This window comes from Crocodylus porosus, unplaced genomic scaffold (assembly GCF_001723895.1).
Source record: "Crocodylus porosus isolate Cpor-Errol unplaced genomic scaffold, CroPor_comp1, whole genome shotgun sequence".
In the NCBI taxonomy this organism is placed as follows: domain Eukaryota; kingdom Metazoa; phylum Chordata; order Crocodylia; family Crocodylidae; genus Crocodylus; species Crocodylus porosus.
In genome coordinates this window covers 22,879,002-22,890,701 of record NW_017728909.1, presented here as the reverse complement: position 1 = coordinate 22,890,701, position 11,700 = coordinate 22,879,002, and the positions used below count along the sequence as shown (strand labels likewise).

Genomic DNA, 11,700 nt, shown 5'->3' with positions numbered 1-11,700 from the left:
CTGACTTCCTGCCCTTTGGGCAGGGGGCTGGACTCGATGATCTCCCGAGGTCCCTTCCAGCCCTAATGTCTATGAAATCTATGAAACACTGTAAGAACCTCTCATGTTAGCAGCCTCTGCTCTCCTCCTCCTCCTCAGGGAACAGATGGAAGAATTATTTAAGTCAAAGACTGTCCCAGAATAATTGTTGTGTTTTTCCTTTGGCATATTTGTATGAAGAAGTTGTTGAAACTCAAAGTTCAAGGAAGTCTGGAAAGAAGAGTTCAGCTTGCATCCACATGTCATCAGCTGTTATATCTCACTGAACCCATGAGGCTCATTTTATTCTGCATGTCTTGGAGCTGTTGCATTCAGAGTGCTTTCTAGACAGATTCAGCCATGCATCACGATTGTTGCTCACTTTAAATTTACTTCATCCCACATTTGGCTTGGTGTTGCCTAATTGATGTTTTCTTATTGTAAATTATAAATAACTGTAAATTTCTATTGTAAATTGAAAGGAAAAAAACCTAAATCATGAAACTGGGACCTAAGAAAATGCTGTTTGTTGAATCTTGCATAGGTTTTTATCAGTAGATTTCTGGAGGTCCTTTGAGGTTAACTTTTGGTCCCCCATTCAGACTTTGGCAGATTGTTGGACAGCTACAGCTCTTAGTGGAACAGCTTTTCCAGACACTCATGCTCATCCACTAGACAGTCATAAGGCATAAATACCACATTGACCAGTTGATAGCTAACATGTTTAATTTTAATGAGCTGATTAAGATTTTTCTTTATGTTAACGTTGTTGGTAAATAAACCTAAATACTCTTTACAACCTCTTGCATAACAGTTAATGTTGTAAAGAATAGTTCTAGCTCACAACCTTAACAATTCACTAAATCTGCCTGTCAGAATGAGTTTAGCATGCTGAGGGACACATAGTACTTTATTTAGAAAGGGAGTCAGGCTGATTTTCAGTGGGCATTGTGTGCAATGGTTAAGAACAATCAATATGTATTAGTCACTCCCACCCTGGGAACATTTTGAAGATAAATATCAGAATCTCTGAGCTTGCATCTTCTACTGGGCAGCTTTAGCCTCTGATAAACCATTGTGCTAGTAGTTGCAAAGACAAGGGAAGGACTGGTGGGGTAAGCTGAAAAATGACCAAATGAAGGAAGCTATGGGTTTTACAAATCTGATTTTCCTGTCTTGGCTAAGATTTAGGCAAAAGCTTCATTTTTGCATTTTAAACAATAATGTAAATGATAAATATATTTTGCTATGTACTTAAACTGTACCAGAAACCCTTTTATGAAAGAGTCTGTTGTAGTCTGGTAACCATTAGTCGTAGGATTTTTATTGCTTTATCTTGACATGACTCACAGAAATGGACTAACCAGAAGGGTGGGATAGGGTGCATGCATCTATTTTAATATTTGTACCACAGTATTTTCAACAGGTCTCAGCTGAGAGACCCTGTTCAAACAAATAGTCTGAGGCCATTTTAGCTTCAAAGCTTTTCTAGTCTGGGGGTGGGGAGATTTGTGCCTGTGTGTTAGTATGGTGAAAGTGGTACAAATAAATGGCATAACTACTATTTTTTGGAATAACTATCCTTTTCTGGAATGGAAGATGGAAGTTTTAGTTGAATGCATATTCATAAAATTTTATGCTTGAATAACTAAGTGCAAATGTTTGAAACCAAACTGACTTATTTGATATTGCGTAGCATGTTGTTTATTTAGTGCTCTAATGCTGCAGGTATAAGTCATGATTACAAAGCTAGCTACATGCATTACTTTTTTTGATGGGTATTGAAATTATTACACAAAAGTAAAAGATTCTAATAAAAATTTTGTAGGATTCTAATACTGGATGGATGCAAAATGAGCCATAGTGTGAGTGGGGGTAACCAAAGTGATTTAAATTTTACTGATGCCCACATGGTCCAAGGCTAAATTTAGAGCAATGTGATAAGTGATCTTCAAGAAGCAAATAAAAGGTCATTACAACCTAGCAACATAATGAGCACATGAAAATATTTATGAAAAAAAATATTTTAGGGAGTAGTAACACTGCAGATCAGGAATGGCTGAGAATTTCATTTACCTCACTTGAAATAAAATTTTAATAGAAGACAAAAGGAAAAATGAAAGTAGGGGAGTGGAGGCACAATCTAGATGGTGATGGTTGAAGACAGATGGTTCCAACAGATTTTTAGAAAGGATGATTATGTAGTTCAGGTGCTTGCGACGGCTGATAACATTTTTAAAGCCCCTGCCAAGGAAATGATGTCAGCAACAAGTCTGGTGATGGAGATAGTTCCCTGGAGGTCACTCTGCACAAGTAGCAGAGTTTTTGGATCTCTGAGGCCTATTCTGTGGATCTACATTTTAAATTATTTTTATTGTAAATAATTTCCAGGCTTACCTTCTCAGACCCTTTTCTTTCAGTAAGGAAACCAGATTTGTTCTTCTTGCTTTGCATTAAAAAGTTGTCATGTGTCAAGGCAGCCATTTTAATAACTCTTTTCCATAGCTGGGTAAATTGTCTGTCACTGACATCAACGTAGATCTCTAGAAAGGTAACATGAATCATAGTGGGGTTTGTGCTGTAGGTTGTCACACATTTCTGAGCCTGAAAGTACACAAGGTCAAACCTGTGTTTGACCTGGAAGGGTGGATTTTATTTCAAATATGGTTTTGGATTGAACACATTCAGAGGCAGGAGATCTTCTGTTATACAAGGCTGGTGAAGGATTGGAAGTATCAAGTAGACAGGGTGAAGAAACTGAGGGTCCTGTTTAGGTGGCTCCTGGAGCTCTTAGCTCCTAGAGTGTCCACACATCAACCCTTGAAACTAGTTTTAAGCATAGCTCACTTGGCTTAAAGTTACGCTATTCCAGGGCAGGTTTATCTCTGACCCATGTTAACCAGCTCATGTTCCGTTAGTCTGTGGTCACTCTCCACAAATAAGCTGCCCGATTTTTGCAGTTGTCCAACATCCCAGGGTGCAGTGTCCCCTCCTCCATCCTCCTGTTCTGTGTGGACAAACTTTCCACCCCTTAAACTCCTACTGCCTGGGGGGCAGTTCTGGCACCAAGCTAACTCCCCTTCCCATCCTTGGGGGTGTGATCTCCTTACCTTGAGGGGTGCAACCCTATGCAACTTACTGGAGAGCACATGCCAGCTAGCCAGTTTGCAGGGCATAGATGGGTCCAGGAGTGGGATCTAGGGAGGGTGGAAGGGAACAAGGTAGAGGGCTGGATCAGGTCCCCATGAGCTGGTGCTTCCTTCCTGGGGCAGAGATAGTAGCTCCCCCAAAAGTATCTTCCTTCACAGCTTCTTCCCAGCCACCCTGGGAAGCACAACCAGCACCGCCCCACCCCTACACACACACGTACACCCTAATCCCAAATCCCAATTTATTAAAATATGAGACCTTTTTTAAATTTAGTTCTTTGTCTTTTATAATTTTTTAAACTTTTTATTTTATTCTTCAGAGGCTGACTTTTTCATTTCATCACCCTTCCCCCACCCCCATTTCCTTTCCAGTTCCCATCTCATTATCCACTTCTATCCCATTCATTCCTAGCTCCATGTTGCTGCCGCCCACCCCCTGCAGGCTCTGTTTCTCTCACCCCTTCATTTAGAGCAGGTCTAGAAGCCTGTCCTGGCTCACCAGCCCTGTAGTGGCAACTCACAGCTCTAGTTCCTAGGCAGGCCCCTGCTTGACAGTCCTGTAGTGACAAGTCACAGCTGTGCAGGTTGGGGATAGTCAGAGAAGGTTTTTAGCCTTAAGGTGCGACTTCCAAACTCAAACTAACACTAATGCTGATTAACATTTGAACAGCTCAAAGTGCAACACGTAACAAGACCATTACTTGGCTTTAAAGATGGGGAAGATAGTCATTGAGCAATTCATTGATAGGTTAATGTAGCCCTTTTTCCTGCTTGCAGATTGCACATGGTTAAAAAAAAAAAAGGAATGCATTTAAAATTATTTGCTACCCCCAAACACAGAAGTCCACATACACAGGCCTGCCTCTGATCATACCAAATAAAGCAATTAGATGGGATCCTTTCTAGCAGAATGTTCCCTAAAGTCTTGTAGGTGAAGTCAGCTGCAAATGCAAAGTACAGGACTTAAAAAAACAATTGCTTCACTGAACATGTGCAAAATTCAGATCCACTTGGAACAAGTTTCTGTTGGTGAGAATGGGAGTCATGAAAGTTAATATGTAAGATGTACAAGAGTAAAGGCTGACAACTATATCTTTATATTCAGCATGTTGGATATCTAGCTGGTGTGGTCAGGGGCAATCTACCAATTTGTGTCATGGACCAGAAGAGATTCAGTCCAAGGGACAGCAGGCAGTGTTAGCATTATTTGCTTTTCCTTGGTTCTGGTGGGGGAGACCACTTTAATTTTCTCTAGGAGACCACCAGTAGAGGATGCTAAGAGGAGAGAACATGTTCATTGTTCTGTTCATATTACTTCTTGGTTACTGCCTCAGTGGTTAAGCATAACTGACCCTTTCATGGAAGCTGTCTGCAGTTGCACTTTACCCTTGTAACCCGAGCAGTACTCCAAGAGATATCCTGTCTCCAATTGAAGGGATCAAAGCAGGTGCACAAGTGCTGTGGGAGGTGTAGGGACTCTCCTCCCCCTATAGAGCAGAACCTGATCACCAGTGGGGACTTAACCATATACCTTTTAATGAGAGAACAGTACTAGGAACATAACTAGTATAAAACAGGGGGTATAGGGGACACTACAATGCCCTGAGGGGGCAGAATTCAACAAAGGTTAGACACTTACAATCATAGATGTATTCATCCAGTTGACAAAAGACAGGGTTAACAAAATATAGAACACAAACAGCAGACAAACAATACTGGTTGATGAAATATAAAAGGCACAAAATGTCAAATGACAAGGAAAATAGTGCCTAGGTACCTGGAGGGGGAGAAAGGGAAAACACAATGACCGCTTTCTACTGCAACAAGAACTTCTCCCTGTTACTTCACTCACCCACATGGTAAGCAGGAACTCTACCATACAACCACCAGTGCTGGTACTGTATTAAGCTACTAGGGGTCTTGACCTTCCTGGAGCCCCTGCCTCATGTCAAGCTGCCTGGCCTCTGGTTGGAGGAGCTGGAATCAGAGCTGGAAACCTCTTGGGTCACTGCTCAGATCCTTGCTGGAGCTGGGGAGCCTCTCCTGCTGGCCACAGTCTCTTGTAAGCGATCCTGGAGCCCAGCGGGGAACCTCTCCTGCTGGCCGCAGCCTCTCATAGGCAATCCTGGAGCCTAGTGGGAAGCCTCTCCTACTGGCTGCACACCGCGCTGCTGAGGGTCCAATTGCTGCCTGCAGGTCCCACTCCTTCAGGTGCTTCTGGGGCAGCTGCTTCTGCCTGTTGGCCCAGCTCTTGCCAGATCTTTGAAGCTCCTTCCTTGTGGTCCCTCACTGGTCTCCCCTGAGTCAGCCACGCTGCCCCTTTTATCCCCCTCCAGGTGACCCAAGGGGCCAATCAGGGGACATGGAAGGTGAGTTTCTGGGGCCTGATTTGGTGAGGAAAGGGAATCCCAAGTCCTCCAATCATCTTCTACTCTTTCAAAACCCCTGGGCTGTCACTGCCAGCTAGCCCGTCACATCTTCAACTGTGGACTTTCAGCCACAGTGGATAACCCTGTGTTTGGTGTTACCCTGAAAGGGATACCTACCACTTTTTTTGCCTGGTCTAGTATTTATTCTCTTGAGTTTTCTCTGTATTGGGTGAAGGGCTAATGGATTGATCAGCTGGTCTTTTTTAAGTCTGTTGTAAATATTGCCTTTGACATGGCTCTTACTAGTTAAGAGGAAGGCTGCTAAGGTAGCTTTGTTTGCTTCTATTGGCATTTTGCATTAACACTTTTCTCTCATATGTGTCAGTGACTGTAAATTGTTAATAGGTATGTCTGAAAAGTCCATATAATTTAAGATGGCACATGATTGTTGCTGTTTTCATAACCTTTCTGATTTTTTTTATTTAAAACATTATGCTTATTTACGGTAGGATCTACTGAAACAGTTGTGTTGATTCAAGTTGTCTGTTTTTTTTAGACAATTACTTTATATTTTCCATTTTGCTGTCTGTTTTTTAACTGTATATTGCATTTCTGTTTCCATTTATTTACAGCTTCCTCATGCCAAGCTTTTCTTAAATGTTAAGATTTCAATGCAGATTCCTTTTTATGTGTGGATTTGTAGTTTCTTGTACATCACACACACTCCAACTCAGTTAAACCCCATAAACTCTCCTGCAATTAACTAGTAAAAGAAATGGAAGGGTTTAAATATTTTATTTATTTATTTTATCTTGCTAGGAGCAAAATGTTCCCTTTTTATTTTATTAATGATGGAATCTAGTGCTTCTAAAATCAACCGTTGATAGTATGCTTTTGGAGCAGACATAATGCAACCCTCCCCACATAGCCCTGGCAATGTACTTTCTTTCTGATCTATAATACATTAGCAATTCCAGATGTAGGCTTGTTCTGAATAGAGGCTAATGTGCAGCGGGTTTCGTGATGTAGAAAGACAGCCTCCAGGGACTGCCTTGAAACTAACATCATCTAATCTCACTTGTGGTCTGTTATGTAAAATGGCCCATTTTCTCTTGCAATTAATTCAGAAGAATGTTCATGCTATTTTTTAATCACTTAAATTATTTGTAACTTTTTCACTTAGAAACTTTTGATCTTTAGTGAAAATCTGATCCGTAAGGGCCAGGTTGGAAAGAAGTTGAGTCGCATAGGCATGATATAAAAACAGCCATAGAAAGGATTTGGCCTCTTAAATTAACAGGATATGGTTGAAGTCAATTCCTCCTTGTCATAGGATACATTTATAAAAATCATTGACGTCATGGGAGAGCAAGGATGGTCCAGTGGTAAAGGGAGACTGAGATTCAGTTCCCTACCCTGCTATTGACAACTTGTGTGGCCTGAAGCACTTTGTTTCCATCTGTGGGACCCATTGAGTAAACCTGCTTGTTGCAGATTCCAGCAGATTGCTTGTAATCTGCAGTTCCTCCGGTGCTGTCCACACCAGCACTATGTTGGTAGAGTGGATGTAGAATGAATAAATGAGTGAAATTATAGAAATGTGAGTCTGGAAGGGGCCTCCACAAGTTCTCTAGTTTACCCCACTGATCCAAGACAGAATTAGTAAATTTAGACTGCTCAGGACAGGCTGTTTTATCTAGTTTATTCTTAAAAACTTCCAATAAAGCAGATTTTGCAACCTCCTTAGATCTGTTCCATTGCTTAATCCACGCGTACATATGTGAAGTCTGAATGTAATGAGCCAAGCAAGATACCATGTCATTTTCTTCTGGAAAATGAAGGGATTTAACCTTGGAAAAATCAGCTAAGGGGAAATGGTGGACTCTTCATCTCTTGATGCCTTTAATCAGACTTTCTGGAAGATGTGTTTTAGCCATGCACAAAGTAACCTTTAGTCAGTGCCAAGGCATTGGCCTAATGGCCTGTGGTCTGCAGAAGGTTACACCAGAATAACTAATAATTTATTCTGACCTTGAACTCTGAAATATACTCCAGTGTCTGTTGTTTACTTGACTGGTGTACTTCAAAGGGTCTGTTTTGCTAGTTTGACTCTTCTGATCGCAAAAAATACTTTGACTCAGATAGGGTTTTTTGTGGGAAAGGAGGCAAGGGTTGTTGGGTGGAGGCCATATGGGGAATTCTGACTTTTTATAGAAATGACAGAATTAATTACTCTTAATTTATTAATGAAGAAATAAAAACTAAAAATGTGAAATTAGCGAACATCAACTTGAGAGGACTGGTGAGGTTACCCTGGAGTTTTCTCTCTGGTTCTGACTACTGCACTTCAAGGAACTGTAGATAAATTAGGAGTCTAGTGGAGAACAACAAAATGATTTAGAGGTTTAGGAAATATGATTTACAAGGGCAGGTTGAAAGAAGTGGGATTATTTAGTCTGGAGAAAAGAAGATTGAAGGGGGATTTTATAACAGTTTTCAAATACATGAAGGACTGATGTAAAGAGGATGTGATGGACTGTTCCCTGTAGCTGCAGTAATGGTCTTACATTACAACATGAGATATTTAGGTTGGGGATTAGGAAGAACACTTCTTACTATGAAGGTGGTTAAGCACTGGGACAGATTACCTGGAGAGGCTGTGGCTGTTCCATCCTTAGAAGTTTCTGAGAGCAGGTTAGAAAATCACTTGTCTGGGACCAGGGCAATCTAACTGGAGGTGCATGTGGCCCTCAGACTTGCAGTCCAGGCATCACTCCCCCCCACCGCTTCAGCTGCTGCTGCTGCCAGAGTCTCCTGGCTACCCCTCTCATCTCCAGCTGGGGTCAGGGTTAAGGTAGTCCATGGCCAGGTGACCTGATTGGACCCAGGGCCCCTATACAGTGTAGCATGGGGTGCTGGCATGGTATAGTGGTGTACCTGCTGCATGTTGTGGTGGGAAGGATCCATGTGGGGTGGTATGCCAGGTGCTGGGATGTACAGTTGTGTGGGAGAGGGGTGCAGTGTAGTGTGGTATGTGGCCTGCAGCATCTGTGCACTGTATGGCTGGAAGCCCCTTGACACTTTGAAGGTGGACAGCCCTGATTTAGACAGAGATGATCTTGCCTTGAGCAGGGATCGGACTTGATGACCTCCTGTGGTTACTACTAGCCTTATGGTTCTACGATACTCACTTCATTAAGTTGTACAATTAATTAAACATTTTGCCAGGGATGGATTGGCCAGCGTTGATCCTGCCTTAAGCAGATTGCTGGATTAGCTGGCCTCCTGCAGTTCTTCCAGTACTATTTTTTTTTGTAATTTTTATGATTAAGGACCACATGGTAATTCAGCCTGATAGGCTCTCTGGGGTACTAGAGCTAATCACTAGCACAGCAATGTGACACCTCGGTGTTGCCAACTCTTACCATATTTGGAATTTCTTTTCAAGCCCTAGATCTTGGAGTCATGTGACTGCAACATTAATTTAAGGACAAAGTAAGTTTCTAGTCACCACATTTGCAGAGAGAAGCTTGAAAATGTGAAGCCTTAAAGTTCAGAAGTCAGAAGACCAATGAAAAAGACCCCAGATGTATTATTTTTAAACAACATAGGCTTCTGCAGTTGTGGAAAACCCCCCAATGATGGCACTTTAAACTCTGCACTCTCCCACGCCAAGCCCAGCACATGCCCGGAAGAGGCAGCACATTAGTTGTACTCAGCTTTCTCAACACCTGTAGAGATCAGGTGCTTTAGTGAGGCTTTTGTGGTGCTTTTATCTAACAGCTGATTGAATCAGCTTTAGCTAAAAGAGCCAAAAAGCCCCACTGAAGCGCCCAATCTACACAGACACTGTGGAGCTGGGTCAAAGTAATGTGCTGCTGCTTGTGGTAGAGTGTGTGTGGGGGGGGGGTTGTTTGTTTGTTTCCCTCTCGTGGTGTCTGTCAGTGCCCATAACGTTTTTAGCATTTTAGATCTCAGGATTTTGGGAGCCTGAATCATACTTCAGGCTTGCTAGTTATGAAATTAAGTCAGACCTGTCTATAGCTTAGTGGTAGGGCTGGCCAGCATTGTTAAAATATGCCAATTTTTATAGACGGTGTCTGTGACAGAATGATGTGGCGGCCTTTGCTTCCTCTGCCCAAAAAAACAGGTGTTCACATATAGCTGGGTTAAATGAGGATGGCCTTTGGCGCAGGTCTGGAGAGATGATTGAATTCAGTACTTCATAGCATGAGCCCTCAACTAATTGCTCTGCTACTGTGTCCAGGAAGCTATTGATGGGGAATTTAATAAAACTAAGAAGCTAGTCATAAAGACTCAAAGTTTAAGAGCAAAGCTGTTAAAATCCTTGGACTCAGCATGAAGCTATTTAAATTTACCATGACGGAGTCAACAAAAGCCATATATATCCCTGAGCAAAAAAAAAAAAAAGCAGGGCTCAGCCTGTAGTAAACTCCAGATGTTTGTAGTCTGGGGAATGCCCGTGTTATTCTTTACAGGGGGGTTAGCTGTTATAAGGAAACGGGCAATCTGTTAACTTGAGGAGACTGTCTTATGAAGACAGTCCCTGAAAAATAATAACCAAGGAGCAGGAACACATCTTGACTAGTCAGCTAGCAAATATGCAAGAGCAAAGTGCCACAGTTGCTGTTGTGGTTCTTTTAGCTTGTGCCTGGTGGTATTTTATGAGTTTTAGTGATTTGGAGGGGGCGATTGAGTAGCAAGTTGCTGGGTGTCCAGATGAGACAGAATAATTTAGGCTACTAAAAACTAGAGAGTGAGCGGTCTGATTTTGAATAGTGCAGGTTTCCTGATAAAATTTATCTAGGGCTTCAGTAAGGACTCGAGAGTCTGTTAACCATTTTTGGGCTTCTGATTCCTCAGCCAAGGACCATAGCATAATACAGTTTAATGGCATTGAAAAATACATTGTTACGAATAATAGGCAGCAAAGGTTTGCACCCCCAGCCTGTTGGGTTTTAATTGTGGTTAGATTCATCACCTTTGCTCAGCTGAGTAGTGGTTAAGTGGTGCTGTTGGTATCAATGAAACTACCTGGGGATGAGGGAGCACTTAATATGTCTGTGAGTAGCAGAGTATTGCTGTTTGCCATGCTGAAGGGGTTTTCTGTATCAGAGAACCTGGCAGTTAAGTTGAATATTATTCTGATCCTTGCCAATTTACAAACTGTTGAGGAATGCAAGTTACGGCCCTCTGTATTGTAGCTCCTTGCGTAACTGGCATTCCAGAGAGCTTTTCTGAATTGTCTTAACAAAATATCACAATTGCTTTGTTAAACTTTATTAGAAAGTAGTGAACTGGAATTCCTTGATTAGAGCCTCAAAACTGCACTTGAGAAAATTGTTATCTTTGTAGCTTAATCTTGGGACTTGGAGGGGAGAATTTCTGTTTGTGTGATAAGCTATTTTTATTATGAAACCAGCCACTTTTTAGAAGAATAGGAACCTCTCAAGAGTATGCTGGAACTGTAGCATAACTCTGCCTTTAGGCTGAATAAATACATGTGATTTCTGTCCTTTTTTTATTTCACAAGCCATTCTATATACTACTCTATTTACCACAATGTGTGCCCCTTCCTGACATGCCCTGTTTCCTGCTGTTTAATTAGGAGACTCCTTTTTTTTAGTGGTTTTTTTTTTTTAAATGGTTTTGGACTTGGTCTGAAAATCACTTAATCTCTACTGAGGTGCAACCTCCTTGAAAGTGAGTGGCACATGAGCTTGTTTTGCAGAATCAAATTCTTACGTTGTTTTTTAAACGCCACATATGTAATTTTCCGGACCCAGCTTTCTGTGGCTGATGTCTACGCTCTCTGCATTCTGCACCTTTTACCTAGAGTTGTCCTCTGTCTTCAGCCATTTGCTCTTGAACTTGGTTTCCTTTTGCTCTTCTCATTTATGTGAAACTGCTGTTGGAATTGTGTTGTACTTGAGAGCTCCAGGGCCTACTGGGCTGACTGCCTCTGACACAGATTTCCACCTTAAAACTTTGCCACCATGAACAAAGATTGATTTACATAGTTTTCTAAAGATGTGCATGCTGCTGTCATTTTAGGTTTGACACTGCTGTTGTCAATGCCAGGTCTTAAAAACAAGTAGCAATTTGAAATGCTTCCTATGGTATGTAACTCCTCCTTCAGTAGC

At 41.7% G+C, this 11,700-nt stretch overlaps 1 protein-coding gene and 1 long non-coding RNA gene across 4 annotated transcripts in view; one reads left to right on the top strand and one right to left on the bottom strand.

The window, feature by feature from the left end:
• The window catches only part of LOC109307810, a 15,357-nt gene extending 9,976 nt beyond the window's left edge, over window positions 1-5,381 (bottom strand). Inside the window, exons 1-2 of the long non-coding RNA XR_002100366.1 lie at window positions 5,259-5,381; window positions 5,016-5,205 (exon numbers count right to left, since the gene is read on the bottom strand). This is a non-coding gene — a long non-coding RNA (uncharacterized LOC109307810). The remainder of the gene's footprint in view (window positions 1-5,015; window positions 5,206-5,258) is intronic.
• Window positions 1-11,700, top strand: part of PDZD2 (PDZ domain containing 2) — a 199,057-nt gene that overhangs the window by 107,487 nt on the left and 79,870 nt on the right. The window lies entirely within an intron of this gene.